This window comes from Marmota monax, unplaced genomic scaffold, assembly GCF_021218885.2.
Source record: "Marmota monax isolate L192 unplaced genomic scaffold, Marmota_monax_Labrador192_F-V1.1 WCK01_AAM20220418_F8-fsc00008, whole genome shotgun sequence".
NCBI classification, from domain to species: Eukaryota; Metazoa; Chordata; class Mammalia; order Rodentia; family Sciuridae; genus Marmota; species Marmota monax.
This window is the reverse complement of record NW_026694432.1, coordinates 25241794-25263797: the sequence shown is the minus strand read 5'-3', so window position 1 is coordinate 25263797 and position 22004 is coordinate 25241794.

The window sequence follows — 22004 nt, the reverse complement described above, 5'->3', positions numbered from 1 at the left end:
GACCTTTGTGATGGAGTGACTCTTGAGCTTGGATATCTTCTTTATTCCTGTGCTGAGCTGGGCACTGAGCCCAGGGTGAACCACACGGGTGGCCTCTGCCATCACCAGTGATCAGAATGATTCTGTTTCCCGGAGCTGCCAGGACAGAGGGTACCACTGTCATCTCACTCCAGTGGAACCCTCTCAGGGTCAGGGGGCTTTGAAGAGGAAAGCAGGGGCAGACTACATCAGGGGTAACAAGGACCCACTTGGCAAGGATGCCCATTGTTTCCCTTGGGGTTTTGCCGAGGCTTTTCTGATGTTTTCCCCACTTGCAGAAGGAGAAGTAAGTGTCAGACCTGGAGAGGACCACAGGCTGCAAGGCAGCCTCTTGGATTGGCCAAGACGGCCCATGCAGATGCACGCAGCCCATATTTACTAAAGCACCTGCCTGCAGCAAGCACCATGCTAAGCCCCCAAGTCCTCTCTGCCAGGTCTCACTTTCTTGAATGAAGTGTGTAGATTAAATGGGTAGTTGCTGATAATCATTCACAGAATTGCTGGGCACAGTGGCACATGCCTATAATCCCAGAGGCTTGGGAGGCTGAGGCAGGAGGATCACAAGTTCAAAGCCAGCCTCAGCAAAGGCAAGGCGCTAAGCAACTCAGTGAGACCCTGTCTCTAAATAAAATACAAAATAGGGCTGGAGGTGTGGCTCAGTACCCAAAATAATCATAATAACTCACAAACCCGTGCCCAGCCTCTGCCCTGCTACTTCACTTTTCTCCTCTGCGGCCTCCAACACAGACACGCGTGCATGCACGCACACCCAGCCTCTCCCTCCCTTACTCAAGCTACACTCACCAGGCCTGGAATTAAAATGTCTGTAAGTCATTTTGCTGGCCACGTCTCCATTCTTATTGTGTAGAGTGGAAAGAGAACCTGGCCCCACAGCGCTCCTCCAGGGGGCTGCAGTGAGACAAGCCAGCAGGCCACAGGGAGGGGTGTAGGGGAGCCACGCACATCCCATCCTTGATTGCACTCGGGCTTTCTCCTCCAACCTAGACACAGGGCAGAAAAGAGCCCCAAAGTAGCAATCAGGGGGGCCTGGCACCCCTGTGTCTCCTCCTGGCTTTCCTTCCTCCCCGTGGAATGAGATTGGGAGTAGGCTAGACCAGTGGTTTTCAACCCACACTCCTTGAGTTCTAGATTTCCCAGGAGCTCCTGTGGGGAGCCTCCGGGAGATTGAATGGGAAGGCTCCCCCACCCAGCTTTAACTAGAGCAGTCCGTTTTCTGCTTGGGGATTCTGTGATTTGGAAAAGAAAAAAGATTTTTTCTTTTTTTAAATCACGGGATGGATGCTTTGTAAATTCCCTTCCAGCCCTGAGGCTCTGAGGTCTGTTGGCTGTTGGAGATGACCGCTGGAGCATGTAAGGCGAGCTCACACAAGGCAGCGGGAGCAAGAGGCATGCATCCAGCCATCCACAGCACGGAGGTCAAGACTCTCCTGGGACCTGTGGGACCTATCTCTGTCTCTTCACTTTGGAGGGACTGGACTGCAACTGTTGTAGCATGCCCCAGCACAGTCAGCTGGCCCACCTACCAACCATCCTGGCTCTCCACCCAGTTCATCTCCCACCCTTTCCCTGCCCTCTGCCTCCAGAATGGCTCCCTTATTGCTATATATCACCATCTCCCTATCTCCGGGCCTTTGCACATGCTGTTCCCACTACCTGGAGCCCTTTCCTTTAGCTATACATTTTCAATCCTACCCTTTCCTCAAAGTCCAGGTCCACCTCCTGGAAACTTGCTTTAATGCACACCCCTCTCGCACTCCTGCCAAATCTGGGGGTGGTCTCTCCCTGTGGCTTTTCCCATGGCCCTCATGACCTTCTACCTTGACCTACTTTTTTTTTTTTTTAGTTGTTGATGGACCTTTATTTTATTTATTTATTTATATGTGGTGCTGAGAATTGAACCCAGTGCCTCACGCATGCCAGGCAAGTGCTCTGCCACTGAGCCACAACCCCAGCCCTGACCTACTCTTTCAATGTCAGCGTCTTCTCTCTCCTACGGATCACCTTCATTTCCCGCTTCCTTCAGTACTTGGTCCTCAGCAGGGTGGAGAGTTGGTGCTCGGTAATCATTCGCTGAATGAATAACTGAATGAACGGCCAGCTGGAAGAGCCATCGTGGGCTAGGAAACCAAGTGGGTGGAGGAGCGTTTCCTCTGCCAAGCTTCTGCCCGGGGATGCTGAGGGAGAACTGTCCTCAGACGCCCTGTTCAGACGGGTGGCTTCCTAAGGAGGTCAGCCCTGAGGCCAGGGTTCCCAGGCTCTGTTCTGCTTCAAAGCCTCACCACTTCTCTGGGCTCGTCCAGGCCACACGGAGCTGACTCTCCAAATGCGGAGCCGCTCCTGGCAATGACCAGCCACCCTCCAGACACACTGGCTGGGGTTGCGCTCCGGGTGGGTGGTGGAAGGACATCTGGACAGATGTAGTCTCTGTTTTAACACGCAGGCAGCCAAACCCAGTCTGGGTTCAGACGAGCTGAGTGCCAGTCCCATCACTGCCACTTGATGGCTATACGACTCCAGGGAGTTGGTAAGGTGACATCTTGGGTGGTTGGAAGAATGAAGTGAGGCTTTGTATTTAGATCATTTATTTAGCACAGTGCCCAATGTACAGAGTAAGTGGTGGTTACTGCGATCTTGATTATTATCACTTTATCCAGAAGTCTCCTAAAACAGATCTGGAGTAAGGAGACCAGGTGCCTGGTCTTTGGAACAAATATGTTGTTCATGCCCCATCTAAAATCCCTGATGTCTCCACACCACGTTGGAAGACTCAACTCCAGGTAGCCTTAGAAGCAACTCGTCTCCGGTTATTCAACTTACAAAGGCCTGGTTGCGTTAGACTAGATCGAGTCCAATAACTTCTACTTCTCAGATAGCCTTTTTCTCCTTAGCACCCAGCACAGTGCCAGGCACACAGTAAGCACTCTGGTGAATGAATGAGAGAGCAAGGGAAGGATTAGCGGCTGCTGGCCACGGTGCTCCCAGCCCCAGCCTTCAGCTAGCAGGATGCTATTTGTTTATAAGTAATGGGTCAGCTTCCCTTCCCGGTCGCTGTTCAACCTGAACTACGATTAAGGAGAAAAAGAAGATGCTTCAGTCAAGGAAAAGGTCACCTGAAACGGATTAAGGAGGCTGGCCTGCAGTTCTGGCCAGTCTCTGGGCCAGACCTGTCCCCTCTCACCCTCTGTGGCCCTTGCCTGTCCTCAGAGCACCTGTGGGCTCATCAGCTGACCTGGAGGCCCTGAGCCAATCAGCACTTCAGGATCAGAAGGAGATTGGGGTGGGGGTGCAGCAAGGGCCAGAGGGGAGGCTGGAGTCCAGGCCATCATAAAGGAGACCTGTGCTGTGCAGCCTGGGCCAACGCTCTACATGCAGGGAATGCTTGACCAAGAGGACCAAAGGAGTTCAGCTGTAGAAAGCACAGGGGGACCCTGTGTTGCCTCCCCAGCACCCATTCGTTCCCCTTTTGCAGTGGACACTGCTCCCTCTTCCTCCCACACCCCCCTAGCTCCAGTCTCCCCTCTTCCCAGGCTGGGCTGTGGGATTCTGGCCAACAGAATCACGTGCTCCCCTCTCAGGACTGCATCGGAAAAAACACGATCATTGCTTTATCCCCCAGCCTGTCTGCTGAATGTCATCACCTAGGGTGTCCTTGGGAGCCCCTCTTGAGGGTGGCAGAGTCCCTACCAGCTCTGTGCCTGCCAACAATAGGAACAGAATTTCCCATTTTACTGTGTTGGGTGGCAGGCATGGGGGTTGTTTATTGTGACAGGTGGCTTCCCTTGACTAACACAGCCTCCTTGTAACCCGCTCCTCCTGCGTTCCTGATGAAGCCATCCATTCCCTACTCTCAGTCCCTCCTGCCTCCACACCAGTTCCAGAGAAGGACATGTGACGAAGGCCCGACAGATCAGAATATCCCATCTCCTTCAGGACAGATGTTAGTTCAGAGAAGGGCATGCATCCTGATCAGAGCTGGTGGGACTCAGTTCTGGGACTTTTGATGAAACAGGGACTTTAGGGAAAAGAGATGCATGCTTTCTGCTGGAGTTGCTGAGTGAGTGGGAGGCATGCCTAGTGCTGCTGGCAGCCATCTTGCCACCATGAGGAGAGAGCACCTGAGGAAGAGGGCAGCACAGTGAAAAGCAGAACAGGGACAGAAAAAGCAAGACCACGTCCCACAGCGTTGCTGAAGCCCCTCCATCCCACCAAGCCTGCCTGGGTCTGGAGTTTTCAGTTCCTTGAGACAGTAAATTGTACTTTGTGCTTAGGCCAGTGTGGGTTGGGCTTTCTATCCCTTGGGATAGAAAAGACTGGGAGCAACCAGTCCCCACCATTGCTGTTCTCATCAGATTCAGTTCTGGAAAGGAAGGCTTTCATGGTGTTCACAGCACCCGATTGTAAGACATCCAGCCAGCTCAGGGAATCCAGGAGTCCCCAGGCCCTTTCTCTTTCTGGGGCCACCCGGCCTTCCATCATAGCTGCCCTTCATGTACCTTCCCAGTCTCCTCAGTGGACTGGCTGCCTTCCTTGCACCTGTCCCTTGTGTGGCTCTGATGCTGAATCTACCCACCTCTTTTGCCCACAGTCTCTGGTCCCTGTGAGTGCCGCAGCAGGAGGCTGACCGGCAGTCACTTGATAGTCACAAGCTGGCCTCTGGGTGGTGAGATCCACCCTCCTCCATCAGCTGTAACTGGGGAGCGATCTCCCTGGGTATTAATCTGGCCCACTAAGCTGGTCCTTAGGGCATCTTGGCGGAGAGGGGGCTTCTGAGGATGGATATGAGCTGAGCAGGCTGATCTTGCTAATGAAGGCCTGGGACTGCCTTTGACCACTCCAGGACAAGGCTACTCCCAGCTCTCTGTCTCCATTTTCTCTAGGCAAGGGAATTAACACCCCGGCCCTGGCTCAAGGCCTGTTTTCAATTCTGGATGGAACTGGGAAGGCGGCTCCCAGTTTGCAAGGGCTGGGATGCTCCCCACCCCCTACCCCCACCCCCCAGCTCCTAGATAAGGAAGCTGCAGGAGCCCGGGCTGCAGGGCCCCTGTCAGGAGGGAGGACTGAGCCCACTGGGAAGTGGTTAAAAATAGACACCTGCGGGTTTCCTGGAGGGGAGCCTGAGGGGACCAGGCCTGCCGAGCTCCCACTACCCTGCCCCCATAAGCAGGGTGGCTGCTGGCCCGGTGGGGGTTGTCCATCTGCAGTAATGTTCGGAGGCCCCCCAAGGGCAGCCATCCAGTGCCTTCGAAGCACTAGAACAGGAGAGGGTTGGAGCAGGCTGGGCGTCTGCCTGTCCTGTCATAATCACGCCTGTGATCTCGTATCCCACAGGGACTGGAGAATGGGATCCTTCTGCCGCTTTTGAAATAGGGATGGGGATGTGGGCCGGGAAGAGGGACATTCCTGTAAGATCAAAGTGGACACTGGCCACTCCCATTTGTCTCCACCTCAGTCCCCAAGCCCAGAAGACTCTGCGATGGCCATCCATGAGGCTCTGCCGAAATCACACGGATGCGCAGGGTGGGAGGCGGGCTGGGCCCCAAGGTGGGTCTCCTGCTCTTCCCAGAAGCGCTGTGGGGTCAGGGCTGCCCAGGGAGCAGGGAACGTGTCGGTGGAGGGAAGATGTTTGAAAGGATGCATCCCCCTGCAGTCACGCCCCTTAGAGCTATATGACATTCCTCTTCCAAGACGATAAAAGCAACACGTTTTTATTTGAAACCAGTGAAAGAGCAAATAAGAAAAAAGAACAAATAGATTCCCTCTTCCAGCCTTTCCCCATGCCCCAACCCCCTCTCCTGTACTCTCAGCGCACACACAGCACACACAGCCCCGGGTCATCCTCCCCAACTGGTCCTGTGAACCTGAACGTGAACAAGTGCATGTACACAGCATAGAGATTTCTTTGTTTATTAAAAAAAAAAAAAAGGAAGGAGTCATTCTCTAACCCATTATTCTGCAATGAGCTGGGTTCTCACCTCATGCAGGTGGCCCAGCTCAGGGGGCCTGGTGAATTTAAGTCCGATTCGCTCAGTGTATTCCCCCAGCCCTCTGCAGTGTGTGCTCAGGTTGTTTTAAAGGGTCTAATAACTGCTTGTTGTATGCAGAGCACCAGACACACTTGTTGCAGAAGGAGCAAATACACAGGGCGCAGCACCTACGGCTGAACACAGGAACAAGAAGAATTTACATGGGCCAGGCAGGTGGTGCAGGCCTATAATCCCAGCATCTAGGGAGTCTGAGGCAGGAGGATTTCCTGTTCAGGCCAGCCTGAGCAACTTAGCAAGACCCTGTCTCAAAATTTTTAAAAATTATAAAAAGGATGGGGAAGTGGCTGGGGTACTGGTTTAATCTCCAGTGAATCCCCTTCCCCCAAAAAAGAAGCAAAAGAAGTGTTTTCATGAATTTCTGGGGTCAGTATGCCTCAGCCAAGAGGGCCCTTAGGACTGTGGTCCAATCCTTGGTTTGGAGATGAGCAGGGGAACTTGTTCAAGGGCACGCAGCTTGCTATAGGAAAAACTAGGGCCAGAATTGAGGTTCTCTGACTGCTAGACAGATGCGTTGTCCCTGTACAAAAGCTGCTAAAATAAAAAACACAAAAATAAACACAGCTTTAAATAAACACAGGCTTATTTAAACTCATAGATGCCCAAAATTTGGGTGTTAGTGAGGAGATAATATGTACTGAGATCCTAAAGAGTTACCAGCAAAAAGGTGAAACCTCTTTCTATATTCTACTGCCGGCTGTCCTCACCAGTCATAGTTCAAGGTCATTTCTGCCTCAGGGCCTTTACACTTGCCGTTTCTTCTGCCAGGACCATACTTCTCAGGTTTTGCACAGTCGCCTCCTCCTTGCACACAGCTCTCAGCTCAAATGCCCCTCCCTGGAGAAGCCTTCTTGGTTCCACTCTCCCCACAATTCCAGGTCTTATTGACCCTCTCATCATCTCCTGCTGTCGTCACCACTCATCATCATCTGAAATAATATTGACCACATCGTTTTCTACTAGTTCAGGAACAGTTTCCTCATTTGGATAGAAACTCCATGAGATAGACAGCTCTGCTGCTGAGGACAGTGCCCAGCACATAGTAGGTGCTTCGTAAAGATTTGAATGGACAGAGCCCAAGTCTCCTGATGGCTAGTCCAGGGAGGTTTCTTCCACCTCAAGAGGTGCCTTTGCTACTTCAGGGTGACAGAGGCTGGTGGCCCCAGCTCCTCCTGGCGCTGGCTGCTGGCTTCCGTAGAGGCTGGGGAAGAGACGGGCTCCTGCAGGTTAAAGGCTGCGAGTTGTGACAAGTCCTGGTGGCATTCTTTCTTCATCCTCAAAGCCACAACAAACCTTCTGAGTCCTCTCCCAGATGCCCTCCGGCTACTACCTGGACTAGAAACTGTCCCCTTCAGGAAGGTGATGTGGCTGGCAGATCTTGGTCACCTGTACACTGGGAGATCTTGACCGGGTCCCTTTTTCTCTCTGGACTTTGTTTCCCTCTGGAAAATGAGGGACAGGAAGGCTATAGAGTTGATGGCTCTGAAGCTTGCACTCTCTGAATCAGCTCCCTGATGCTCATGTTCCTCCCTCAAAACTAGAAGGAGGAGCCAGGCTCCCTTCCGCATTTTATGCAAAGAGAAAGAGAGAAAAAGAGTCAGGACCTGGGTGGGGGGAGAACTGGGAAACAGACTGTCCTAGAATGAGGGTAGCAGAGGCTGTAAGTGGCTTGGCCATGGGGGCGGCTAATGTTCAGAGAAAGCCTCCCCCAGTCAGAGGGGGGTCAGAAACCCAGACCAGAGGGCAGGGGCCGTCAGGGGAGAGGTTCACAGGCCTCGGGCAGTGTTGTGGTTTGGAAGTGGGGTGTCCCCCAAAACCTCCTGTTAATGTTCTAATGTTTGGAGGTGAGAGCTGTGACCTACCTAATTAGTCCATCCTAGCTTGAATGGACTGGGTGGCTACTTTGGGCAGGTGGGCATGGCCAGAGGGGTGACTCTCTGGGGGCAGGCCCTGGAGAGCTGCAGCCCTCCCTCCCTCTCCCTCCCTCCCCCTCCCCCTCCCTCCCCCTCCCCCTCCCCTCCCTCCTGGCTTCCTGACCACACCAGGAGCTGAGCAGCTTCCCCCCACCCTTCCCCCATGCTAAGCTGTCTCATCTGGGACTCAGAGCCACGGAGTCAGCCATCTGTGGACTGAGACCACTGATACCTTGAGTCCCCCCCAAATTATTTTTGTCAGGTACTGTAGACACAGTGATGCGAAAGCCACTACAGGCAGAGTGGGTCAGCCTGGTGTGGCCCCGGGGAGGCTGACACTCAGACCTGGCTCTTTCTCTGTGCCTGGCCACTGGCCCCACCGCATTCCTGACAGGCAGAGGGGAGACTGCTGTCCACTCAGGGCCCAATGTGCTGTGGGGACTGGGCCGCAAGCAAGGGGCCACGCCCCTCATTCATTCACCTTTCTCTGGGTAAACGTCAATGGAGCGCCTGCGGCATATTAGATACTGGCCTGCTCCGTAGGTCACAGTAGGTCACAGTGGTGAAGGAGGCACATGGGATCCCGGCCCCCTTGGAGTTCACATTCACATGAGGAGAGACCAGCGATGAGCCAGAGGCTGAATAAACCAAGTCAATGAAGTTAGAAGGTGACTCCTCCCCAGGGGGGGAAAGAAGGGTGAGCAAAGTGGGTGCCTTTCTCCTCCCCCATCCCGTGAGGGGGACGTTCCCAAGGTCATCTGATCATCCTGAAAATGGGCTAGAAATGGCAGTCATGGCAGAGACTGGCTAGACGCCCACTGAACCCATCACCTCTTCTTCTACAGTCATAGCAACACATTTCCCAGCCTCCCTTGCAGTTAGGAGTGTCCATAGAGCCAAGTTCTAGCCCATAGAATGTGAGGCCTCTTTTACACGGAGCCCACAAATGCACCCCACTCCTCAGGCTAACCCTCTCATCAAGCCTGTTCGCTCTTTCCCCATCTGTCAGCAGAATGGAAGAGACCCTGAAGACCTAGGGAGTGGCAGGGTCACAAGACAGAAGGCGTCAGGGTCCCTGGAAGACTGCACAGAGAGGTGACCCCCTTTCCTCATCTGATTAGACTTTACCTAGAAGACACAGTTCACCACAGAGCTTTAAGGCCGTGGGGCCATTTGCAAACCCTGGTAGATGAAAAGAAAAGCCACCCCAGCAAGACCAGCAGGATAATAGCCCAGCTGAGTCTACTCCAATTGGCTTACAGAACTGTGAGCAAATAAAATGGGTGCTCTTTTTAAGTTGCTGAGTTAAGGTAGTTTGGGGTGCAGCAATTGGTAATGAATACAACCACCTCAAGAGGTGTTTCTGAGGATGGACTGTGAAAAGGCATGGAAAGATCTTGTTTGGCACAAAATAGTAGCACAATAAAACGTGGCTCTTGTCATCTTCGAAAGATTCAGAACCAGTTCTCTGGTTTCAGAACCTCCCTATTAGACTCCTCAGTCACCCCAAGTATAAAATGAACTGATGCTGTGTTAGGGTCTGTAAACAAGTCAAGATGGCGCCTGGCATTTTGCCAGAGGGAGTGGTTTGTGAAGTAACGCCAGCGAGCCATTAAGTGTGGAGATTCCTTATTGGTTGACTGCTGTATCGAGTTTATGTTAATTAAGGTAAGCTGTGTGGAATGTATATATACCCCTCCTGTCCTACAATAAATGGCTCCCACTCCTGCTGTATCAATCTACACAAGTTGCTTGTCACCCCCCCCCCCGTTAGTTTGCCCAGCCAGCCGGGCTGCGGCAATGCTGGGGAATTCTGTGAGGCCACCTTAAACCTGCCTGTGGTGTCCAGGGGCTTGGAGGAGAGGGTTGCTCTGGGCACACTTTAGCCTGACTGCTCTTGAATGAGGCAAAAAAGGAATTTCAGATGGAGATTGGGGGCTGCGGAAGGCATTAAGATTAAGTAACTATGGCAATTATGCTATGGACACTTTGGTCTTCTCTGAGGCCCCAGAGTTTCCCCCAAACTGTACTTTGGGGCTCCCTCTCTCCCTTCTTTCTGCATATTTTTTTTAATATTGTTTAGTTGTCAGTGGATCTTTATTTTATTTATTTATCTGTGGTGCTGAGAATCGAACCCAGTGCCTCACACATGCTAGGCAAGCGCTCTGCCCCTGAGCCCCAGCCCCAGCCTTCTGCATACATTTCTGAGCCTCTACTCCATGCAGGAATTGGCCCAGGTGCCCAGGACACAACAGGATTCAAGACAGACACTCATCTGTCGCAATAGCCGGCAGACGGTAAACCCATGACTAACCCTGTCCAATAGCCATCTGTGCTCCCAGGAGGATGGGGCAGGGGAAGGGAACAGAGACGGGGGTGTTCTGCCGTCAGGGGAGGACTCTCAGAGGACCTGCCGCTTGAAGACCCCAGGGGGGTGAGAATGACCCAGTTAAAGGCCTGATGGTGACACAGGCATGACCGGAACCTCCCTGGGCCAGAGGTGGCTGGACGCGGTGGGAGACTGGCAGGGGATGCACCAAGAGTGAGGCCAGCTGGGCGGGGCCAGACCTCACGGCCATGAAGGCCTGGACACTTCCCTGGGCCACCTCAGTGTTTGCGCTGTGGAAAGTTCAGCCACTTGGTAAAGGATGGGTTGGGAGGGGCCGTGGAAGGGGCGGAAGGGAGGGAGCCAGGAGCCACTTCCCAGGTCTCTGCAGAGCTCTGGGTGGAAGAGGGGGGCTTCAACTAGACTCCAGCAGCCAAGACAGTGAACAGTGACTCAAAGCCAGGCCGTGGTGACAGGAGGGAGTGAAGCATGGGGTCTCTTCTAGTTTCTGGCCTGAGTAGCTGCGCGACTGGTCCTACCTTTCACTGAGGCATAGACAGGTGGAGGTGGGAACAGACTGGGGGTTGGGTGAAGACAGAAGTCCCATTTTCCATCTCCTCGCATGAAGATGCTGATTGAATCGGTGTTCTGGTTTAAATGTGTCTCCCCAAATTTCATGTGTTACAAACTTGGTCCCCAATGCAGCCTTGTTGGGAGGTGGGAATTTTGGGATGTGATTGGGTTCTGAGGTCTCTACCCTTATGGAAGGATTAATCCATTCCCAGATTAACAGGTTGGCACAGGAGTGGCTTAGCTCTAAAATCCAGCTCTCTCTGGCACGCTTGCTGTCTCCCCACGTGATACGCTGCCGTGTTATGATGCAGGAAGAAGGCCCTCTCTGGGTGCCAGTGTTGTGCCGAGGCTGATGTCCAATAAACCACTGTATTGCCAGGTGCAGTGGCACAAGCCTGTGGCCCCAGCAATTCCGGAAGCTGAGGTAGGAGGATGGAGGCCAGCCTCAGCAACTTAGCAAGGCCCTAAGCAACTTAGACCCTGCCTCAATCTAAAAAATAAAAAGGGCTGTGGATGTTGCTCAGTGATTAAGCACCCCTGGGTTCAATCCCTGATACAAAAACAAAATTTTAAAAATCACTCTTCTCTATGCATCACCCTGTCTGTGGTTTTCGTTATAGCAACAGAACGCAGACTATGACGCTACCCAACTAGAAAGGCCAAGTTGGGTAGCAAGACCTCCCAAGGACGCAAGACCTCCCAAGGCCCAGGCCTGGGTGGTGGGGGCTGATTCTGAACAGCAGGTGCAGGCAGCATTCTGGGTGAGATCACTTGGGGGAGGGGCGAACGTAGGTGAGGAGTGAAGGGACGTGAGGCCTGAGCCACGAGGCGCTGCCAGGTACACAGGGTGCAGCAGGGCTGGAGAGGGCAGAGGCAGGAGGAGAACCCGGAGATGCGATGCCCCAGAGGCCAAGAAAAGCCGAGAAGCCGGGAAGAGGGAGGCGACACATGGAGTAATCTGCAGAGTCGGGTGCGATGACATCAGCCAGCCTTGGCCTGATGGAGGCCCGGTGACCTCAGCAAGGGCGATTTCAGCATCTGGCTGGAAGGGGAGCCGTAGCAGGAGCCTGACAGACAGGAAAGGAACCGAGGAAAAGGGAGGATGGGCCCGGGCTGCGGAAGGAAGGCGCCTGGAGGGCTGGAGGCTCGGGTGGGGGGGCCCCCTGTCAACCCGGGTTCAGCCAGCGCCCTAGAGGGGCAGGCGCTGTGTAGGAGCTGGGGGTGATAGCGAGGCAAGGACACTCACCTCCGTCGGCGACCTCCTCAGCAAGACCTTCTGAATCCTCCCTTGGGCCCCGGTTCTAGTCTCTGCCACATCCAGCTTGCACTGAGGGACACCAAGTGACTTGTCACCCCCTTCATTGTCATTAGAGAGAGATTCGGCCTTAAGGAGAAGCGCTGAGTTTCAGAGGCGCCTCCCTGGTGGCCCTAAGTACCTCCCGGCCCTGAGCTGGCTGGGCGGTCAGAGGCCTCCCGAAGTGCCCAGAGTCAGTGCCAGGGCTCTGAGGTGGCCAGGAGCTCAGAGGAAGGGAAAGTGGGTGACAGGACAGAGATGGTTTGGGAGCCACCGCCTGTGAAGGGACATTAGAAGAAGTTGGGTGTGGACAGCGGCCAGAAGATGGGGAAGGAAGAGTCCTATCCCTGCCGGTCTGCACTATCCTCGAAGCCAGGACTTGAGGGAAGGTGGGCCTCACCGCCCCACCTCTGCCCTGCTTCCCACGCCCCGTCCCCAGGTCCAGCAGGGGGTGCACCCGACCTGTTTGTGCTAAAAAATGAAGACCAACCAGGGAAGAAGTGACAAGGGACAGCCGAGGTGGGCGGGAGGAGGGAACAGCACTGTACATGAGTCTCGATCCTTCAAGGGACACCCTCTGAACCCCCTCCTTCCTCTTCAACACCCATCTCCCATCCCAGGGGAGCCATTCATCTGTGCCTGAGCCTCACCTGGGCGAAGCTTGGTCCACGTAAACTCCGTCTTTGGGTCTTTGGTGGCAGGAGGGGGCACCGCAGCACTGCCCCTGCCCTGGTGTGACCCTCTCAGATTCCCTCTCTCCCAGTCAGTGGTCCCCCACCCCAAGCATGGAGGATGGGGGGGACAGGAGTGATGTGTCTGTCCTGTGTGCCTGGTCCCACAGCTGGAGGGACGAAGGACTCCTCCGCGCCCACCCTAACCCACACCCACAGCCCACTCAAGGGAGCAGGAGGCGCTCCCTAAAGGACCAGGGTTGCTACAGGAATGGCCCAGCTTCAGCTGAGCTGCCCGAGCCTAGGAGGAAAACGCTGCTGTCAATTTGTGTCATAGTGAAGGCCCCTAAATGTCCCAGTGTACCCTCTATTGACCCTGCTGTTCTCTCCTTTGGTGACACATGGGGTCAAGTCTCATCACTGTCCTTCCTTCTGGGGACCATGTGCAAGAGCTTCAATTTCCTCATGTGCGACGGGCATTGCACTGGCCCTGCAAGGGGCCTGTGAAGGTAGCAGATGTGTCACGGTCCCCAGCTCACAGCCAGTACCTGGCAGGCACTCATCAAACTCTGATATCCCCTGCTTTTTTAATGGCTGCCCAGTCCAGGCAATCCCTTGGGAAGTCTTTTCCCAGGACTGGTCGTGGCTGGGACACTCTCCCCCACATCCTCCTTTGTAGGTCCAGATACCCTGGAGATTTTAAAGATCTTATTAATCTCCCCAGGGAAAGCAAATTGCAGATAGTATCTCTGAGTCGTTGTTCAGATTATTCCCTCTTTCTGAAATACTCTTCCCTGCTCAATTACTGGAGAAATACTCATCCTTCAAGATAGGGCTACAATGCCACCTTCCCTCTGGGGGCATCTCCCCAGGAAGACAGAAACATCCTCCTCCTTCCCTGTCTTCTCCTTGTAACCACGGCCTGTGAGGGAAGGGGGCACTGCAGAGACAGATTTTGGTTCACCTTAGTCAGAGGTGCACAGAGGGTAACCCCAGGGAGAACATCTTTGGGTTCTGCTCCCTTCACAGGCCAGACTTACCCGCCCCCCCCTCAGGGACCCTTGGTAGGAAATGGGTTTTCACAGGATCTCAGGGGTGGGCCCGTGTGTGGGCCACGTTGACAATTAATCTGCAAATGCTTGGTGTTGCCCTGGGATGGCTGTACTGCAGAGAGTTCCAGAAAAAGTTTGCCCCTCCCCCAACAGCCCTGCCCTACTCCTCCATCCCTGGGCTCTGAGAAGGGGAAGAGCTGGCCTGGGAGCTTAAGTGGGGAGATTGTTTGGAGCATGGGAATAATGCTGCCTTGCAAGGGAAGGTAGCAGATGTGTCACGGTCCCCAGCTGCACTAGGAAGGAAAGTGACTCAAGGAGGACATGGACAGCAGAGGAAGACCCGGCTCAGCCAAGTGAGTCCAGGGAGTGCCAAGGCTTACAATAATTATATAACATTATCACCTGTGATTATACCAGTAAGAGAAGCAGCTAGCCCCAGAGGTAAGCACCTTGCACAATGATCTCACTTACTCCTCACAATGACCCTGCAAGGAAGGTGCTATTGTCACCCTCATTTTACAGATGAAGAAAATGGGGCTCACAGAGAAATTAAGTTCAAGGCCACACAGCCAGTCCACGGGTCCCAGTGTGTTTAAGCAGTAAATTCTTTTTTCAAATAAAGTCATAAGTAACCCTGATATGTAAAACAGAAAAAAGCAATACTTTCTCTGTGCATGAACCATTTTTTAAAATTATTTAATTTTTTATGTAATGCTGAGCATCCAACCCAGTGCCTCACACATGCTAAGCAAGCCCTCTACCACTGAGTCACAAACCCAGCCCAACAGCTTTTTATTTATTTATTTTTGGTTCAAACTTATGAATTTATTACTCTAAAGTCAAATGTTGATGACAATGTGGCTATTTCAATTATTTTTAAATTTGGAGTTAGCAATCATGGGGACTATTTCAACCTTCTAGTAGCTTTACCATCTATCTGACTCTTAAGTTTCCTATGAGCAGACAGGAACAAGAAAATTTTAAAAGAGGTGCAATGGGCATGTTTTGTTTCAAAGAGGAATCAATGATCAAAAGACCATTCTCATTTCTAGTAAAGAAGAAAGTAGGAAGCTACCCAGAATGGATCACAAGCCATAAAAATGCATGTTAGAAAAAAGGCCACCAGTCGTTGCAAACTCTGTTGCTCAGGATTTGGTAAATAGAAACCTATCTAGGTATTTCAAGCAGAAAGAAATTGAATGTAGGGGATTGATGACTACAAAATCACTGGGTGGGCTAAAATAGTAAAAGTTAGGGGTCTCCTTGATTTCAAGGTCATCCACAAAGCTGCCTAGGTCACTGCTGCTGCCCAGATGTTTCAAATCCATGCAGCTGGCCACTAGAATCTGGGGCCTAAAGTCCAACTACATCATCACGAGGTTGGACTGATTTACCAGCTCCTGCTGTCACTGGAGCTCAGTTTCTTGTGAGGCTCCCATATCTCCTGTGAGTCTCCTTGGCAAAATGTACAGCCCATCCAGACCCTACAAGGGAGTATGCAAAAGGTGGTCCTGGCCTCTGCAGCAGAGGTCACCTCATAGGAAGGGGTCTGAATGAACATCAAGTGCAAATGGACAATGTCCAGCCTATTGGTGCTGGACCCACATTTTAAAATATAATGGCCAACACTTGCCTCATAATTAATTAAGCATGGGAAGTCGTAGATGCTGTAGTATGTACTTGCTTGTATAATTTTACTTAGGCAGAATTTTGAGGGCCTGAATTCAAGAAGGAAAAAAAAAAAGGTGCTTCTTAAACACATAGTTAAAATGCACGAAACTTGCTCCAACATCCTCGCTGTGACTGTTCCCTCAGCCAAGAACACCCTTCCCTGGATACCTGCTCAGCTCACTCCCTCAACTTTATTGACTGATTGATTGATTGATTGTCCTGGGGATTGAACCAAGGGGCGCTTGGCCACTGAGCTGCAACCCAGCCCTTTTTATTTTTTATTTTGAGACAGGGTCTCACTAAGTTGCTTAGTGCCTCACTAAACTGCTGAGGCTGGCCTTGAACTTGCCACCCTCCTGCTTCAGCCTCCTAAGTTGCTGGGATTACATGTGTCACATGCCTAGCTTTGTTATTTCTAGTCTTTGCTTCTCGATTGAATACCATGACCTGCCCCTCTCTCCCCCTGGGGAGTACCTGTCCCCAACCCTACTCCACTTGCCTTTTTTCCATAGGATTTATCACCTTCTCACATATTATATAATATGTGTATTTATGATGATCATTTTTTATCATCTTTCTCTCCCACTAAAAGTAACCTCCATGAGGGCAGAAGTCTTTGTCTGCTTTGTTTACGAACCTCGTAAGAACATAAAATACAGCTTGGCCCTATAGTAATTACTCCGTAAATATGTTCTGAATTATTGAATGTATGCATAGAGAAGGCAATCAAAATTTTATGACAAGTTTTACACAAAAACAAGTAAACTTTATTTATTTATAAATAAAGTTGGGCCTTCCAGTGTGTTAATAGTCTTACATAACACATTTGAGGATGTGTTGTTCTCTACCACAACTTTTGTTTACTTCTTTCTTTCTTTCTTCTTTCTTTCTTTCTTTCTTTTTAGTTAGTTAGTTGAGACAGGGTCTCACTAAGTTTCCCAGGCTGACCTTGAATTTGTGATTCTCCTGCCTCAGACTCCTGTATCTGGGATTACTGTCTGTGCCACCACACCCAGCTCACCATAATTTTTAGAGTTAAAAATATGTGCTTGGGGGACTGGGGCTGTAGCTCAGTGGTAGAGGACTTGCCTCGCACATGTGAGGCATTGGGTTCCATCCACAGCACCATATAAAAATAAAAGAAATAAAATAAAGATATTGTGTCCATCTACAACTAAAAAAACATTTTAGAAAATATGTGCTTGTGATGATGTACTTCCAGGTCCTTACAATATCACGGACTAACAAGGTTAGCTGCCTCCTTCCCCAAAACCTTGTTCTGGGGGTCCCACAGAAGACCAACTTGGTGATAGCCAGAAGGCAGCAAGGATAGGCATACCCAGGTACTGTCTCAACGGGAAGAAAAATGTTGATCAGCTTTAGAAATTGACAGGAGAAATTAGCGTCCTATTCGTATTTATGGATAGCAACAATTATGAATAATCACTAAAGACAAAGAAAATGAATAACTTCCAAAAATGAGTAGAAGGAAAACGTACCAATTTCTAAAAGGTAGAAAGAGGGGGAAGGGGATAAAAATAAAGATCAGCTTCCGTTGCGGACAACAGATCCCCTCTAGCCACCGCGGATGGACGGGTTGACCAAGGGATCAAGTGGGTGTTCACTGGAAAGACCGAGGAGCCCGCTGCAAAACTGGCCAGACAGGAGAACGTCTGTCCCTCTGCTGACTCCGGGACCTCGCTGCCCAGGTTGCAGCTGGGAAAGCTGCCAAAGGCACGAAGCCGACGCTCTGCCCAGCGCCAAGATCTGGCGCCAGGGCCTCTGCTGCGGCTGCCTCAAAAGAAAACACTTGGTCCGCGGTGCACCCAGAGCAGCCATGGCTGCTTCTACCCAGGGCTCTGCCCACCTGCTGCTTCTGGTTTCTCTGCATCTTCCCTGCAGGTGACCTGGGGGATGCTAGCTGCATGAGTAGGGAAATGTCCTCGCTCACCTTCCAAGAGGTTCAGAGGGGACTGAGTAGGGTCAGTCCTCCTTCTTTGCCCCTGTCCCCTCCTCACTTCTTCCACCTCCATTTCCACCCTGTGTTCCTGCTTTCCATTTCCATAAACCCACCACACCATGTGGCCCCCGGACCTGAGGCAATGCATCTCCATCCAACAAGCACGGGCTCATCTTTTCTCTGAGACAAACCTTCAACCCAGGCAGTTCTGTGGCTGCATCCGGCTCCCTCAGCAGGGAGCCTGGCTGGTGCTCCCTTCTTTCCCAGCTTAGTCACAGTCCCTTCTTGATACCCTGTAATCACCCTCCTCTCTGCCCATCCTGTTTGCCCCGCACCTTCAGCAAGCACTCGGTGCAGTGGGCCAGAGGTTTCCACTGCGCGGGATCATCCGGCTTCAGGCAGGAGGGCCCTGAGCTTGGGGTGGTCCTCCTCATACTGGGTTGCTGTCCTCTTACCTTTGAGTAGTGGCCACGGGATGAGAAGGCACCAAAGGACTTCAGGGGATCCGGAGATACTTCCTCTCATTCTCACTGGGCAGCAGAAACTGCACTTGACAGCCAGAATCAAAGACCGCAGCCAGCCTCCCCTCTGTTCCCCTGAGCATGAGGATGGACGGGTTGACCACGGGTGGAAGAATGTTCTTCCTTTGGATACTAGAACCTCAGAAGGGCAGGCCCCAGGGTCTTGACGAATGGGAGCAAAATTTTATAAATTATTGTGAGAATGGCCTTAGGCCTGAGCCTAAGCAACTCCATTTTAAAAACTCCAGTTTGAACCTGCAGTCTCACCAGGCACATCCACATACCCCTCCAGTATGGCCTCAGACAAGTTATTTCCCCTCACCCTGATAAACGGAGTGAAGCCCCTGGCAGGCTGTCCTTGCCTGATAAGAGGGAAAGGTGGGAAGATCAGGGTGGAGACCACCAGACCAGATGTTTCTGACCCCAGGGTAAATGATGAAAGAGGTGTCAAAAGGCCCAAAATTTAGTATAAATGATAGAGCAAATAAAATGACAGAGCAAATGAACAGGGATTCAGCCAGCGGAACAAGGATGCACTTGAGCTGGAGAGCCTGATGAGGACCTGACACCCCGTCACTGACACCCCATCGTTCCTGAGCCTCTGCTTGATCCTCACCGCTCTCAAACTCTACCACCTCGTCTGAACCTTGGTAAGAGCCGCAACTTCTCCCTACGACCCTCTCCTCAGCCGGTCTTCCACTCCATGCCAGGGAAAGCCTGCCTTGGTTCCAAACCTGGTCACCGCGGTCTGAGTGACTGTGCATCTGCTGGACTTAGAGCCTAAGGCTTAAGACTTTTGAATTTAGCATACAGAGGCAATGTCTGTCATTAGCCTGTCATGATCAAGTGTGTTTTGCAGGGCTTAGAATTAATCTAGAATTGTTTGCTGTGAATTGATTGTCTTTTGCAGTGCCTAGCATTAAGGACTGTCATTTTGATTAAGAACCTAGAGAGTGAAATTGTATTGAGTAATTTGAGTGAATAAAGCATTGAAAGGGGCAGGAGCGCGTGGACATTCTTTATTTCTCCCCTCCATTGCATACGTCGCAATTTTGCCCCCTCGCGACAGTTATCCGGCCCAAGATTCCCTGATCCGTGGACTCTCCGAAAGAGAAGCATTGCCTCCACAGTGGCTGACGGTTGACAGTATGGGTCAAATCCTTCATTTCAGATTCACAAAGTTGATGACTTCTAGCTGACACTAACCAAGTCCCAATAGGTCATGTCACCAACCTCTAAAACCAGATGGCTCTGGTGATAAGGCCAATGAGTCTCATGCTCCCCTGGCAATTTCTTTACTTCTTTTGCTGAAAGGAAAAATGAGGTTCTGACCAGAAAGCAATGGTGTTTGAACTACCCATGATTGTCAACAAGAGGTTCAGTAAATCTACCTGTGATGTCACTGGCACAAGCATGGTAGGTAGGCAGAGAATGCAGAGCCCAGAGCTAGAATTAATGTCTATTCCCCGAGAGGATGAGCCTCTACAACCTTCATAATGAAAGGAACACAGGATAGCCAGCCTACCAGCAGGTGGCAGGCTGGTCCTCTTGTGATCGGATACCATATTGAAGGCTTAGAGTCCCTGTTCTTGTCATTTGGGTCTCAGCTATGGTGGGGGGACTAAGACTGCTAATAGACACCCAATGTCCACCATCCTCTCCTTCCTGAGTCAGGATCCTCATTTTATGAAGGTCATCCATATACCCAACCAAAAGAAAACATTTCCAGGTTTCTTAACTACTAGATGAAACCATGTAACTAAGTCCTAGCTGATGAAATGGTGGAAGGGGTCCCCCATGGTACCCTCCCGTCATTTTTTCTTTCTGCTGCTTGGATTGAGTCTGTAAAGGTGTAAAGCACCAATAGCCATCTTGGACCTGAGGTGAACTGGAGGAAGGAAGCTAAGAATATGCAAACTGGATCCCTGAGGACCGTGGAGTCACTATATGTAGGTCCTAGAGAAAAGAGAAACAAAATGACCTCTGACTTAAACCTCTCTCATTTACAGTTTTCAGTAATATAAGTCACACCCAATTCCAACTGTCATACAGTGTAAATGAGGTGGCAGGGGAAGTCCAAAATAAATCAATAATTGCAGTAAGTATAAATGGATTGAGTATCTAATCAAAAGACAGAGGCTTTCAAAAGCAATTTTTAGGCTATTTATATGTCATTTCTAACAGAGTCACAAAAGGAACAAAAATCAAAAATAAGGCAAGTGCTTTATATTACGGTCTTTGAGATCCATGAACTTGGAAGAAAAAAAAACATATGCCTTTATTTTCACTAATTGGAATCAGTAATAATAGGAGTGCTTATGACCTTTATCTCAATATAATTTAGAAATGTTTTCATATCCCTTTATAGCAGCGTCCTAAAATAACTTTAACTCCTATCATTGCTTCAAATCACAATAATTACTAGACCTGTTTTTGGATCATGTCACTTGGTACATTAATTTAAATATGTATGTATCACAATTATTTTAACTATCCTAATAACTATCTTTTTTTAAAATTTTTTAAGCTTTTTTTTTTTAGAGAATTTTAATATTTATTTTTTAGTTTTCGGCGGACACAACATCTTTGTTTGTATGCGGTGCTGAGGATTGAACCCGGGCCGCACGCATGCCAGGCGAGCGTGCTACCACTTGAGCCACATCCCCAGCCCCCTAATAACTATCTTAATGCAATTAGTTTGCTTTGTAATTCTATGCTCTTAAAATATTATTTTGAAAAAGGGAGGATCCTAATCCTGATGTTGCCTCCCTGACATTCTGGTCCAACTTGTGCATGGGCTGAGTGTATGCCTGTGCCCAGGACATGCTTAAGATAGGAAGCCCTGGGTTTGTCCAGGACTGTCCACTGAAGCTGGAGGTGACCTCTGGGAGGCATAGGTGGTGCGGCACTGAGAGTGTCTGCTACATCCACTGTGTCCAGCACAAATATCCACCCATCATTGGAGACCCCTGCTGGACTCGTGTCACCTGGAACCTTTTCTCAACTCACCCACCCTGCCACTCCCCTCCAGACAACTGGTTATCCAGTATTGCCACAGGACCTAGTACCTGATCGTGTTACAGTGTTTCACATCTCTCTGTTAACTTCTGTCTCCTTCACAGCCTCTGAGAATCCCAAAGGCTGGAACCAAGTCTTGTTTACCTCTGATTCCCTAGTGCCCAGTTCAGGCCCTGCAACACAGTATTCATTATGTACAAGCTAACACTTGTAGAGCATTTACCAGGGGGGAATCTCTCTTTCTCTTTCTCTCGTTCCCTACCCCTAACCCCATTCCCAGGAAGTAGTATGTTGCTCTAGATGCCATAGAGTTGAAAAAAATAAAACTCAAAACAATTTTAAGCTAGAAGTGAATTTTTTGGTTCAGCTGTGGGAGAATTTAGAAATACACTTTCAGGCATGACTGGTTCCAGAGAGTCAGAACAATCAGAGTTCTTCCCCAGCACCACCACCACCCTCTCTCAGCTCTCGCACAATGGAAATAGCCCATTAACTCAGCAGAAAAGTAAGGTCTCTGACTCATTCCATGTCAACAGCCTATACGTGCTGACAGGGGCTAGAAGCACAATTGGCAGTTCACAACAAAGAGAAAAGTAATGAGAAATCCTCCTGAGCAGCGTAATCTTTTGTCACCATGATCCACCATAGGGGCAGGGTACTAGGGTTGCCCCATTGAGTAAATCAGGAAAGAGAGGCCCAGAGTGATGAGCTCACTCGCCTACGTGCAGAGCAGGTAATAAGTGCTCAAAGCAGGATTTGAAGTGGTTGGTCTGATGCCCAGGTCTGCACCTTGCCAGTCTGTTATACCAGCTCCCTGAGGGATCTGGGGTGGGTGAGAGTCCAGGACTCCAGTGCAAACAAACTCATGTTTGAGGTCAGTTTCTAAGACTCTGATTTCTGTGAA